The following is an 11,360-nucleotide window of genomic DNA, read 5'->3' on the forward strand; positions in this document are numbered from 1 at the left end:
AAGCAATTAAATGATAATTAGTCTAGAAGCACACGCGGCTATAAAGCTACTAATTATCATTCTTAAGTCTTATGAATCACACCCAGCTACTGTTGAATTACAGTTCTATCTCCCTTCCTACTGTAAGGCTGTCCCTCCTTTTTCCACTTTCGCAGACCAAATCTTTCAAAGACATGATGGAGGCTCCAGGAGGTTGTCCAATGGGGGTGCCTCTGGCATCTTTGTGGACTTGGATTCCAAAGACAGCTTCACCACTGTCTGTAGGTGTCCACACTCCTACTGACAAAAAGTCCTTTCCTTCTTTATTCTGTACCTGGTATCTCCCAGGTATTTAAATGTGACTTTTCACCACCTCTGCATCTCTCTTTCTCCATCCAGACTCCTCTCAAATAAACAGTGTGTCCCCAGTTATTTTTTTCCTAGTTGATCCCATTTCTGCTGCAGCCCTACCCAAATTTGGTGGGGTTTTACAGCACTGTTACTTAGGCAGTCTTGACTATCGTATTACTTATATGGTTGCCTGGGCACAGGTGACTTTGGAAGACTTTGCATCCCAGAACAAACCCTACCAGTATCCAGTTCATACTGGCATCATATTGTTTACCATATACACTCACTAAAATAGATCATTTTATTTTAGCCTTGACTCTTCTACCTAGTTGCAATTAAGCACAAGCAGTTTCTTATCGTCTGCACAGTCTGCATCCCACAGCAACAGAGTAACACGTTTTTCACACTCTGGTTTTGTGCGGCTGTGTTGACCTTGTGCTGTTTTAATCATTTTCCTTATTCCCAGTAGAAGCCTTACCTGGTTATGAGGGTCGGTGCTGCATCAGGACCTCCTGCTTACACCTTATCACTCTGTAGTGTTGTCTACAGAAAGCTGCATGCCCTAAAGATGCTAACTTTATGGGCGGTGTAGTTTGGGGCAGATCTTTAAGCATTGGGTTGTTTTTTTTTCCCTTGGGGAATCTGGAAAATTGATGGGCTGCCTCTACTGAATAGGGCAGAACAGATGGAGACGTAATATAAAGATGGTTTGTACTTCCCTTGTTTAAATATATAGTTAGGATGTAACTCCTGCAAGTAGTCCTTTTCAGGAAACCACCATGTGGGATGAGATTATTCACCTCATCATTCAGTATGGGTTTCAGTACGGGTAGTTGGTTGTGGTGTGTTCTGCTCCTTTCTTGTCCTCTCCTTCAGCCAGGGTTTTTCACTGGTAGATTAAAGCATTAAAGTAATTTATAACCTCATAAGACTAGGGCCAAGGACACAGCTCATTAACGGTAATCCCTGCTCAGACAGATGGGGAGACTTTTGTGTACAAACAACTTTTGGTTGTTCAACCTAGTTGAAAATGTTGCTCATTCTGGTGACGTGGGCAAGTGATTTGTTACACCTGAAGCATAATTAGGCCAAGTGCTCATTTCTCTGCCGTGCATGAGCTCAGTAGGATAAAACTAATTGGTGAAATCTAGACCTGAAGGCCAAGGGCAGGGTATGCAGAAAAACATGAATGCCGTTTCAGCTTACATGGATTCTCCTCTTTGGCCTCCACTGGAAGGATTATGAGCTGAAAATACACTCGCAGAGAAAAGTAACTTTTCTATTAATAGATGTGTAGTATCTGGGGTATTTTGTGAGTGAGATGAAGATTGCATGTCAGTATGAAAGATGTCTTGAGTCACAGATCCTCTGATCAGAAAGTTTTAACATTATGGCTTCAGCTGGAAGAATTAGTAGGAGTGCCAGAGATGGGAAGTCAAGCTTGTAATGGTTGATTACCCTTAAGCAGTTTCTGAAAGATGCCAGAGGGTGCTAAAACCTGAGCCTGGTTTAAGGGAAACTTGATATGGCTTTCCTGATCCTCTTTAAAATGTGTGTGTGTTTCCTTCCATACTAAAATACCTGGATTTCTCCACCATTAAAAAAAAATAAAAAAGGAAAAAAAAAATATGGATAAACTCCTACCTGACTGCAAACAAAACTCATTCTCATTTTTTTACTGCCTTCAAGAGGAAAAGCCTTGCAGGCTGCGTGAAAAATCGTTGCCTCTTGCCATCACCCCTGTCAGAGCATTCTAGTCAGGTACAACTGCAATGTCAGAGCAGGGAGAAAATCTTCACATGATATAACTGAGACATCTGTGGCAACGCTCTGATCTTTGTACCGGGAAGAGAGCGACATCTGCTCCTGGTAGAAGTGTTACTATCACAAGCTGACGTTAAAATGGCCCTCCTAACAACAGGTATCTTTATGCTGAAACAAGGGTACACCTGCTGCTTGATGAGACCCGAGCTAGCGGAAAAGGGTGTACGCATGCCAAAAGGCTGGCATGGACTTTTACTTACATCAGGATAATTTGACACAGTTCAGTGAGACTTTTTTGTTTGTTTGTTTTATTAACTATGCCAGAAAGAGGTGAATTTTAAGAATGTTTGTTATGGGCAGAACCAATTGATCCAAGCACTGTCAAAAGAGGTCTCAAATACAGAGAGTGGTCTATATTTTTTATAATGTGCAAAGAGGTTGGATTCAGAGACAAGGTCTGAGCTGTGTATCCAGCTGTCAGGCTTGCATGTGGGCTTCTATAACCATTTCTGAAGGGTTTCCATGGATTCTTCTGAGAACTGGCTGAAATCAGAGGCATTAATTACAGTTGGTCTCTGGTAAGGGCAGTACTTGCAGAGCCACACTGCCTTGTAAGTAGCTGGACACTATTTGGACAGATGGTTCTATCTTCTTAAAGAAGTTTTAAATTCCCTAAGCTGAAGGCTCCTTGGATGGAAATCAAGGATTACTTGTAACTCTCTACTTCCTTGCTTACTTGGAATAGTGACACTACACAAAATCGGTTTATAATGATTAAGTCATCCTTTCTTAGATGTTTTCTTAGAATCTCAACTAATTTCTTCTTGGTCTCTTTTTCATTAATTGCCTTCACTTCTTATAGTCTCCCAGCTCTTCTGATCATCTCCCAGTAATTTTCCAGTTTGTTTACTTACTATGTGGGCTTCATGCAGCCTTACGATGAGAATATGATTATGGTTAAGTGATAGCAAGGAAAGGCAGCAGCTATTTGGCTGTCTGAGGTACCTGGGCTTAGTGCCTTTCTTTTAAGCACAAATGAAAAAATTGCCTTGTTGTGATGAAGATAACAAATATGTGTGTGGAATGGCATAAGAAGGTTGAAATATTTATATTGGATGTGAACACAGAAGAAAAATTATGAGATGAGAAATTGTTCTAGGTAAATGCAAAACTTCTGTGTTTAAATGTTTGACATGTGTTTAAATGTTTTACCGTTTGACAACCATCTATAAATTGAATGTTCTTGGGATGAATTGCACTCATGCCATTAAACTTTCTTACTTTCCAAAACATCATGGCCACATGTGGGATATCTATTGGCAAAAGCCACTGGCTTTTGTGACTTGTGACCAGGGACTTGATCGTCTTTCTGGTTTCTGTTGGTTTCTGACACTGATTCAGGCCAAAGTTGTCCTAAGACCCTTGAGCAGTGGAACAGTACAGATGATTGAGTTCCAGTGCCCAGTGCCAGGTAATCTGGCACAGTTTAATTTCCAGGTATAGCTATTTCCACAGAATTCATTTGCTGTCTTGGGTGGTGGGGGTTCAGCACAAGGCTCTTAACCATTTGCTAACAGCCTGCTCCTCACATCCCAGAATCTTCTAGCGTGGTTCATGTTAGAAGAGTGACTTACTCTTCTACTGAATGGTGTACTCATTTCCCAGATGTTCAGCTCTCTACACTTGAGTGCCATCTTACTACAATGTTTAGAAAAATCTTTTTTTCTTTTTAAATTTGAGTGGTGATAAGTGTTTGATGCATTTGTCTTGATTTCCTCAACTTCTGTTGTGCATGACATCAAAGGATTTTTACCTCCCTTACGCTTTTATTCAAGGTGAACTTTGGTGCCACATCACCTGTGGTCCTCTTCATGATGGCATTTTCTCCTTTATGCCTCAGGAAGAGGTCAGGGATCTTAAATAAGTGAGTACAGAAGTGCAGGACATCCACCCTCGGTTGACAAGTGTTGCAGTCATTCCTTTGGAAAAGCTTTTTGGAGGGGCCTAAGTTCATAGCGGAGAATCTCGAGACTTTTCCAGATGGAGCTGTGGGGCTCAGATGAATCCGCAGAGTTGTCCTTGAAACAAAATTTTGAATTGCATACCAGCGCTGCGTATTATATGGGTTATGTGCTGGTTCCCCCAGCTGTGTCTGTGTGACAGCCAATGTGCCTAGTTAGACTCTTTGGAAACAGCATTGTAGCAGAAGGAGAGGTACCCTTAGGGTCTGGCTGAGACAAGGTTGTTTGAGCGTCTCTAGTTGTGGGGATCCCTCAGTGACTTCTCAGCAGAGCTCTGTTTTTTTTCACTAAAAAGTGATGTTGTGAGTTACAGTGTGGTCTAACACACAGAGACACCGCCAGGCAGACCCCAAGACTTCTGTGGGGCTGAACTAGTTCCAGCCATCAGTGGGCATGATCATTTGTATAAACAGGGATAGCTATGCAGAGCTGATGCTGGCTGTGTTGTGCTGGGTCATTGTTTTGCAGCTGGCTGAGGATGCCATCATGCTGTATTTCATCTGTGAGCGCCACCTCTTTTTCACCTCATTCCATCCTGTGAAGCTTCACGGAATCACGGAATTGTCTGAGTTGGAAGGGACCTTCTAGAGACCATCTAGCCCAACTCCCCTGCCAAAGCAGGGTTGCCCAGAGCACATCACTCAGGAGCATCCAGGTGGGGCTTGAAGATCTCCAGAGAAGGGGACTCCACACCCTCCCTGGGCAGCCTCTTCCAGGGCTCTGGCACCCTCACCCCAAAGAAGTTCTTCCTCAGATTGGAGTGGAACTTCCCATGGTCCAGCTTGTGCCCGTTGCCCCTCGTCCTGTCACTGGGAACCACTGAAAAGAGTCCGCCTCCATCCTTCTTCAACCCACTCTTTAGGTACTTGTAAACTTAGATCTAAGACCTCAGCCCCAGCTCTTTGAGCCTTCCTTCCTAAGGGAGGTGCTCCAATCCCTTAATCATCTTTCTTGCCCTACGCTGGACTCTCTCCAGTAGTTCCCTGTCTCTCTTGAACTGGGGAGCCCAGAACTGGACACAGGATTCCAGTTGTGGCCTCCCCAGTGCAGAGCAGAGGGGGAGAACAACCTCCCTCAGCCTCTTGGCCACACTCTTCCCTATGCAGCCCAGGATCCCATTGGCCCTCTTGGCCACAAGGGCACATTGCTGGTGCATGGGCACATTGCACAGTTGAGAGTGACTCTACTGCAGCCAGGACTGCATCTCACTCATTTGCAGAGCTGCACTGTGGCTTCTTTCCTCATTCTGTGTGATCTAATGACCCAGGCATACCTGGTCAGCCAGATGTGCAGTTGTGGGTTGCCTGGCCTGTCTCTCCCTGCTAAGGCTCCATGTGAAAGTAATCTTGGCAGCTGCTGCCTACATGTGGTCCTGTCACTTCCCCAAAACACCACTCCGCACCATCTGCATGACTCTATAGAGAATCACAGAGTCACAGAATCCCATGGGGTTGGAAGGGACCGCTGGACATCATCTAGTCCAACCCCCTGCCAGAGAAGGTCCACCCAGAGCAGGTTGCACAGGAACGTGTCCAGGTGGGCTTTGAAAGTCTCCAGAGAAGGAGACTCCACCACCTCCCTGGGCAGCCTCTTCCAGGGCTCTGCCACCCTCAAAGTAAAGAAGTTCCTCCTCATGGTTAGGTGGAATTTCTTATCTTCAAGTTTGTGTCCATTTCCTCTTGTCCTGTCCCTGGGCACCACTGAAAAAAGACCAGCTCCATCCTCTTGACACCCGTCCTTTAAGTATTTATAGGCATTGATGAGATCCCCCCTCAGCCTTCTCTTCTCCAGACTAAAAAGACCCAAGTCCCTCAGCCTCTCCTCATAAAAGAGATGCTCCAGGTCCCTCATTGTCTTTGTAACTCTCTGCTGCACCCTCTCCAGCAGTTCCCTGTTCTTCTTGAACTGGGAAGCCCAGAACTGGACACAGTGCTCTAGATGGGGCCTCACCACTGCAAAGTAGAGGGGAATACATGAATATGAATACATGAATACAATACAATAATACATGAATATGAAAATACATGAAACATATTTTCAGAGTGGAGGGACCTCAGAGTTCTGCACCTTTGATATATGATGTATAACATAATACAAGTGAGAATGCAGTAGAGATCACACTGTCTGGGTGCTATGCCAATCTCCATAGACTCCTAAAAATCAACCTGATTTTTGTTAAGTACTTTCAAATGGGAAAGTAACTTTTGGTCATTTCTTTAAATGGCTTTCCAAGTCTTTCTTGGTGATCGTCCCTCTGTACTGGGCACTGGTGAGGCCCCATCTCGAGTACTGTGTCCAGCTTTGGGCCCTCTACCATAAAAAAGACATTGAGGGGCTGGAGCAGGTCCAGAGAAGGGCAACAGAGCTGGTGTGGCATCTGGAGAGTAAGTCTTATGAGAAGAGGCTGAGGGAGCTGGGGGTGTTCAACCTGGAAAAAAGGAGGCTGAGGGGAGACCTTCTCGCTCTCTCCAACTCCCTGAAAGAGGATCGGTCTCTTCTCCCAAGTCACAGCCGACAGGACAAGAGGAAATGGTCTCAATTTGCGCCAGTGGAGGTTCAGGTTGGATATTAGGAAAAATTTTTACACTGAAAGGGTTATTAAGCCTTGGAATGGGCTGCCCAGGGGGTGGTTGAGGCACCATCCCTTGGGGGTGTTCAAAAGACAGGTTGACATAGAGCTTAGAGACAAGGTTTAGTAATGTGGGGTTTTTTGGGTTTCCTTTTTTTTTATCAGAGTTAGGTTGGTGGTTGGACTAGATGATCTTAAAGGTCGCTTCCAACCTAGACAATTCCACGATTCTATGATTCTGTGATTCTATGATTTCTTTAAATGTCTCCAAGAAGGAGACACCTATGTTTGACACAGCCTTTACCCTGGCTGGCTAGCCTTGGGAACACAGCAAACGCTCCTGAAGCTCCCTGGTGCCTAAGCAAATCTGGCAGTGAAACTTCAAAGATCTGTAATTAAGACAACGGGTATGGAAAAGCGGATTTGTATCCTATGTCTGGATAACTGCGTACTTCTTTACGTTTCCAAGTACATACAGTGATTCTCTAAGAAATTGGTAGTGAGTTCTGCATGGCACATTGAGGGAGGGGAGATGAACGGGTCTGTGGTTGTAGCCAAGTTGCCATCCTTTGGCAACTAACTCTCCTTGCACCTATGCCCACATTGGGGCATAGCTATGGAGGAGGGATGAAAGGAAAAACAGTTATGGAAAATACATGGGATGAAACATCTTAAATAGTTCCTGTAGGAAAAGCTCCAAGTGTTACTATCCTCCTTTCTTGCACTTAAATTCTTCCCCTGTTTTAAATATCAAGAATAACATCAGATCCTGATAGTGAGAATTGTCTAAGTACCACACAGGGGCACAAGAAACGTCTGTGAGGAATGTCAGAAAGCTGCATGTTCTGTGTGTGACTTGTCCACCCACCTATAAGATGGTACTCGAGACCACAGAAAGCTTTTCCACCTCTGTCAAGTCTCTAATGCTCCTGTCTACAATGCCTGTCTCTGGAAGAGCTCTTTTTCCTGTTCCAGAATAACTGGCATGTAACCCAAGTATTCTTCTTAGAAAACAGCAGGCTTTGTCAGCAGCAGGTTTTCAAGGAAATTGGCTGTTTAAAACCATATCCTAAGTAGCCAGCTATACATATATTAGCCTTAGCTGACCTATATGGAAATCCAGTGTCTGTCATCTCTTTGTTTCTGTAGTCGTTATCTTTAAATAATCAGCTGGTTTGTTTGCTAGATGTTGGTCGTGGGTACTGTTTTTCCACTGCATTAGCAGTGGAAGGTAATAAGCCGTTTGTTTTCCTGTAATGAGGAGCACTCCGCTGCATGCTTTCTAACTGATTAGATGAATTATGCTTTATTTGCCTTGAGAAGAACCATACTTAAAACAACTTTCTGAAGAGGAAATGAGGCAGAGGGCACACAAGGGGGACAAAAAAATGGCTCTATCCCAATGAATGCTTCCTGAGCTGCATTTTCACACATTTCTTGACTGAGCAATTGTGATGCTTATTGCTGGAAATGTACCAGGCTAGAAATTAATTGCAGGCTAATTACTTCATGCCAAGAAGCTACCTGATTATTTCTCAGATTCGCTACAATGGCAATTCTAAAAGTGCTTATGTACCTTCCTTACTTCAAGACTCTATTGGAGGATTTTATCAGTGGCAAACACAAGTGGGATAAGCCCTTTCGTCAGAATCAAACTGCACAGATCAGGTGTTTTTTAAAGAGTTATTTTCGTGACTTTGGTACCTGCAGTCATTGAGATTTGTGATGGTCACTCAATGCATTTATGATAGTGGCAGAGGGTTATGCACCAGGGTGATACTCTGTGTATCTCTATATAGGCTGTTCCCTAGCCAACAATTTATACACCAACAATCTATTCAGAAGGAAGACTTTTTAAAATTATTCACCACACTCAATGGGACACCTTGTTCTTTAAAGGAATTGTTGCCACGATATTTTATCTCTTGACCTATGTCTTGTTTAGAATAAAATATATTTCCTTTGCAGAAGCAATTCACGCTTATACTCTCCTGAATTATGCTAAACAATCAGTTTCATTTCTTATCTGCAAGGATGGAAGCTTTTCACCTTTTTTTTTTAAATTGAACTCTCTCAACCTTAATCTTCTCTGTAGTTCCTCATATATGAGGTTCATTTTATGGGAATTCTCTGATTTTTTTGCCATTTTAAATGGTCTCATACAATAGTGCCTTGAAATGTGCAAACTATAATGTGAATTACCATCTTTTGTTAATCCTCCCAGAGAAGCCTAATATTTCAGTGCCTATTAAACACAACTGGCCCCACTGTGCACCAGAGACCATTCTTTATTGGTGTTACAAAAAAAAATAAAAAGAAAAAAGCAGACAACATCTGGTTAAAATAGTGTAATTTGGATGCCTCAACTAATCATTGGTTTTATCCCACAGGGGGTAAAAGGGTTACCTGGCTAAGTCACATTTGAAAACTTGATGCTTTCTGGGTCAGACACCAAAGAGTTTGGCCCTGGTCTGAGAGAGGGGAAGCCGTGAGGGCAATCACTGAAGAGGCAGCCTGTTATAGGAAGGTGCCATGGGAAGTCACAGACTCTGCTGATAGAATCATAGAATCATAGAATGGTTAGAGTTGGAAGAGACGTTGAAGATCATCCAGTTCCAACCCCCCTGCCCTGGGCAGGGACACCTCCCACCAGACCAGGTTGCTCCAAGCCCCATCCAGCCTGGCCTTGAACCCCTCCAGGGATGGGGCAGCCACAGCTTCTCCGGGCAACCTGTTCCAGGGTTTCACCACCTTCACAGCAAAGAATTTCTTTCTGGTATCTCATCTATATCTCCCCTCTTCCAATTTAAAATCATTACGCTTTGCCCTATCACTGCATTTCCTGACAAAGAGTCCCTCCCCATCTCTCCTGTAGCTCCCTTCAGATATTGGGAGGCTGCTCTAAGGTCTCCCCAGAGCCTTCTCTTCTACAGGCTGAACAACCCCAGCTCTCTCAACCTGTCTTCATAGGAGAGGTGCTCCAGCCCTCTGATTGCCTTCGTGGCCCTCTGCTGGGAGACCATGATGAAGAGTGAAGAGCCAGTCTTCTCCATGGCTTGCATTGCTGGCAGATGCTTGTTCAGCACTTTGGAAGATGAATCCTTCACATCAGGGGAAAGCACAAGAAAGAAATAGTGTTGGATACCCTTATCAAGCAAACAGGAAAACTGCTTTCTCTCTTACTTGCCTTTCTCAGTGACGTTCCGTCCTGCGTGGTGCCTGTTACAGTAAGCTGGTTCTTTTAGGGATGAGGGCTGATAGGAAGTCCAAAAAAGGAAGAACTACCCAGGTTTCTTTGAAAGGCAGTTATAAGACCAAATTCGTGCAAGTTCCTTTTTAAAGTAGACCATGGCTCAAGCACTCTACTGTTCATTATTTTTTATTTGCTTCACTGAAAGTGTCTCCTGAGAAAGAAGCAAAGCCTTTGGCATTTTACATTTTTCAGTGGTTCCTTTATTTTTCAGCTGTGCTGTTCCCTAGATGCAATTTGCCCATTCTTTGAGGCTTTTTTTTTATCTTTGTGATATGGAAAAAAATTCTGATTGAAAGATTGATGGGCAGATATCTCTCTGAACTATTATGTGCTTTAAGGCAAGAGCAGGGAACAAAGAGAGTTACAGATGTCCTTTGGAAAGAGAGGCCAAAGCTCGAGTGGGCAGGAATAGGGAAAGAGATACCCGTCAAACACACTGAAATACAAGGTTGGGAGAAATTCTTGATATCCTGTTTCCATAATAAGTGCTTGACAATGTAAATTGAATTCACAGAGATTAGTTTATAAGAGGGAATTGCCTGATTATAACATAAGAAAAATTCAGCAAATTTCGGAGTGAAATTCTCACCTCTGTTGAGGGGCAGCACAGCCTATGAAAAACTTGCATCATATTTTGAGGATTAAAATTAAAATAGCAGCTATTAGGTTCATTTATTCTATTTTGGTAAAGGCAGCAGAGTTGCCCCTGGAATGCATTAGGATGCTCAAAAAGACACTGAAAGCAAGATACATTATTACTAATTTCCCTCAGTTTAATTAATATTAGACAACTTGAAATCAAACACATTTCCTGTTCTCTTCACTATAATTCTGTGGCACCTCATGTGTCACTTCTGGAGTATTGTTGACTTGACCAGTGTTTTCATACAGCTCCAACAGTACAGCTCACCAGCCCACTTCCACCCATTGAATATATTTTGTATTAGCAGATGCCTTCCAAAAAGAAAAGATTGAATAATCTTTAGGCTTCATGCAGTTATTGGGGGTTTATTATAGCTCTGGAGTTAATCAGAATTTAGAGATGCAATTATTGTTTAGCTGCACACCAAGCATCATCTTTATGATAAGCACTTCTTGAGCTATAGGAAACAGTACAGAATGAGCTGCATTTCTTTTGTCTTTAAATCTCTTTGCACTTTCCTCTAAAGCTCTGACAAGCCTGAAATCTTCAGATGCTGTAAAAGAGGCAGCAGAGACTGATTAAACAGCTGCTCCTGCTATCTGATTTAATGGTGATGATGAACTGGATGTTCTTGTGATCCAGAAGCTTTGCAAAGCAGTGTGCTGATTTGTGAGCTTGCATTTAGAAATTGCCTTCCTACTTCAGAGAAATGCAGTGAATCATTGCGGGGGGGGGGGGGGGCAACCTACGCTTGGGATAGGTTGGGAGAGCTCAGGACAC

General features: G+C 43.3%; 1 protein-coding gene across 5 annotated transcripts in view; it reads left to right on the plus strand.

The window, feature by feature from the left end:
* The window catches only part of FAR2 (fatty acyl-CoA reductase 2), a 157,423-nt gene that overhangs the window by 103,546 nt on the left and 42,517 nt on the right, over positions 1-11,360 (plus strand). The window lies entirely within an intron of this gene.

Source organism: Calidris pugnax, unplaced genomic scaffold (genome assembly GCF_001431845.1).
Source record: "Calidris pugnax isolate Ruff unplaced genomic scaffold, ASM143184v1 scaffold704, whole genome shotgun sequence".
NCBI lineage: Eukaryota > Metazoa > Chordata > Aves > Charadriiformes > Scolopacidae > Calidris > Calidris pugnax.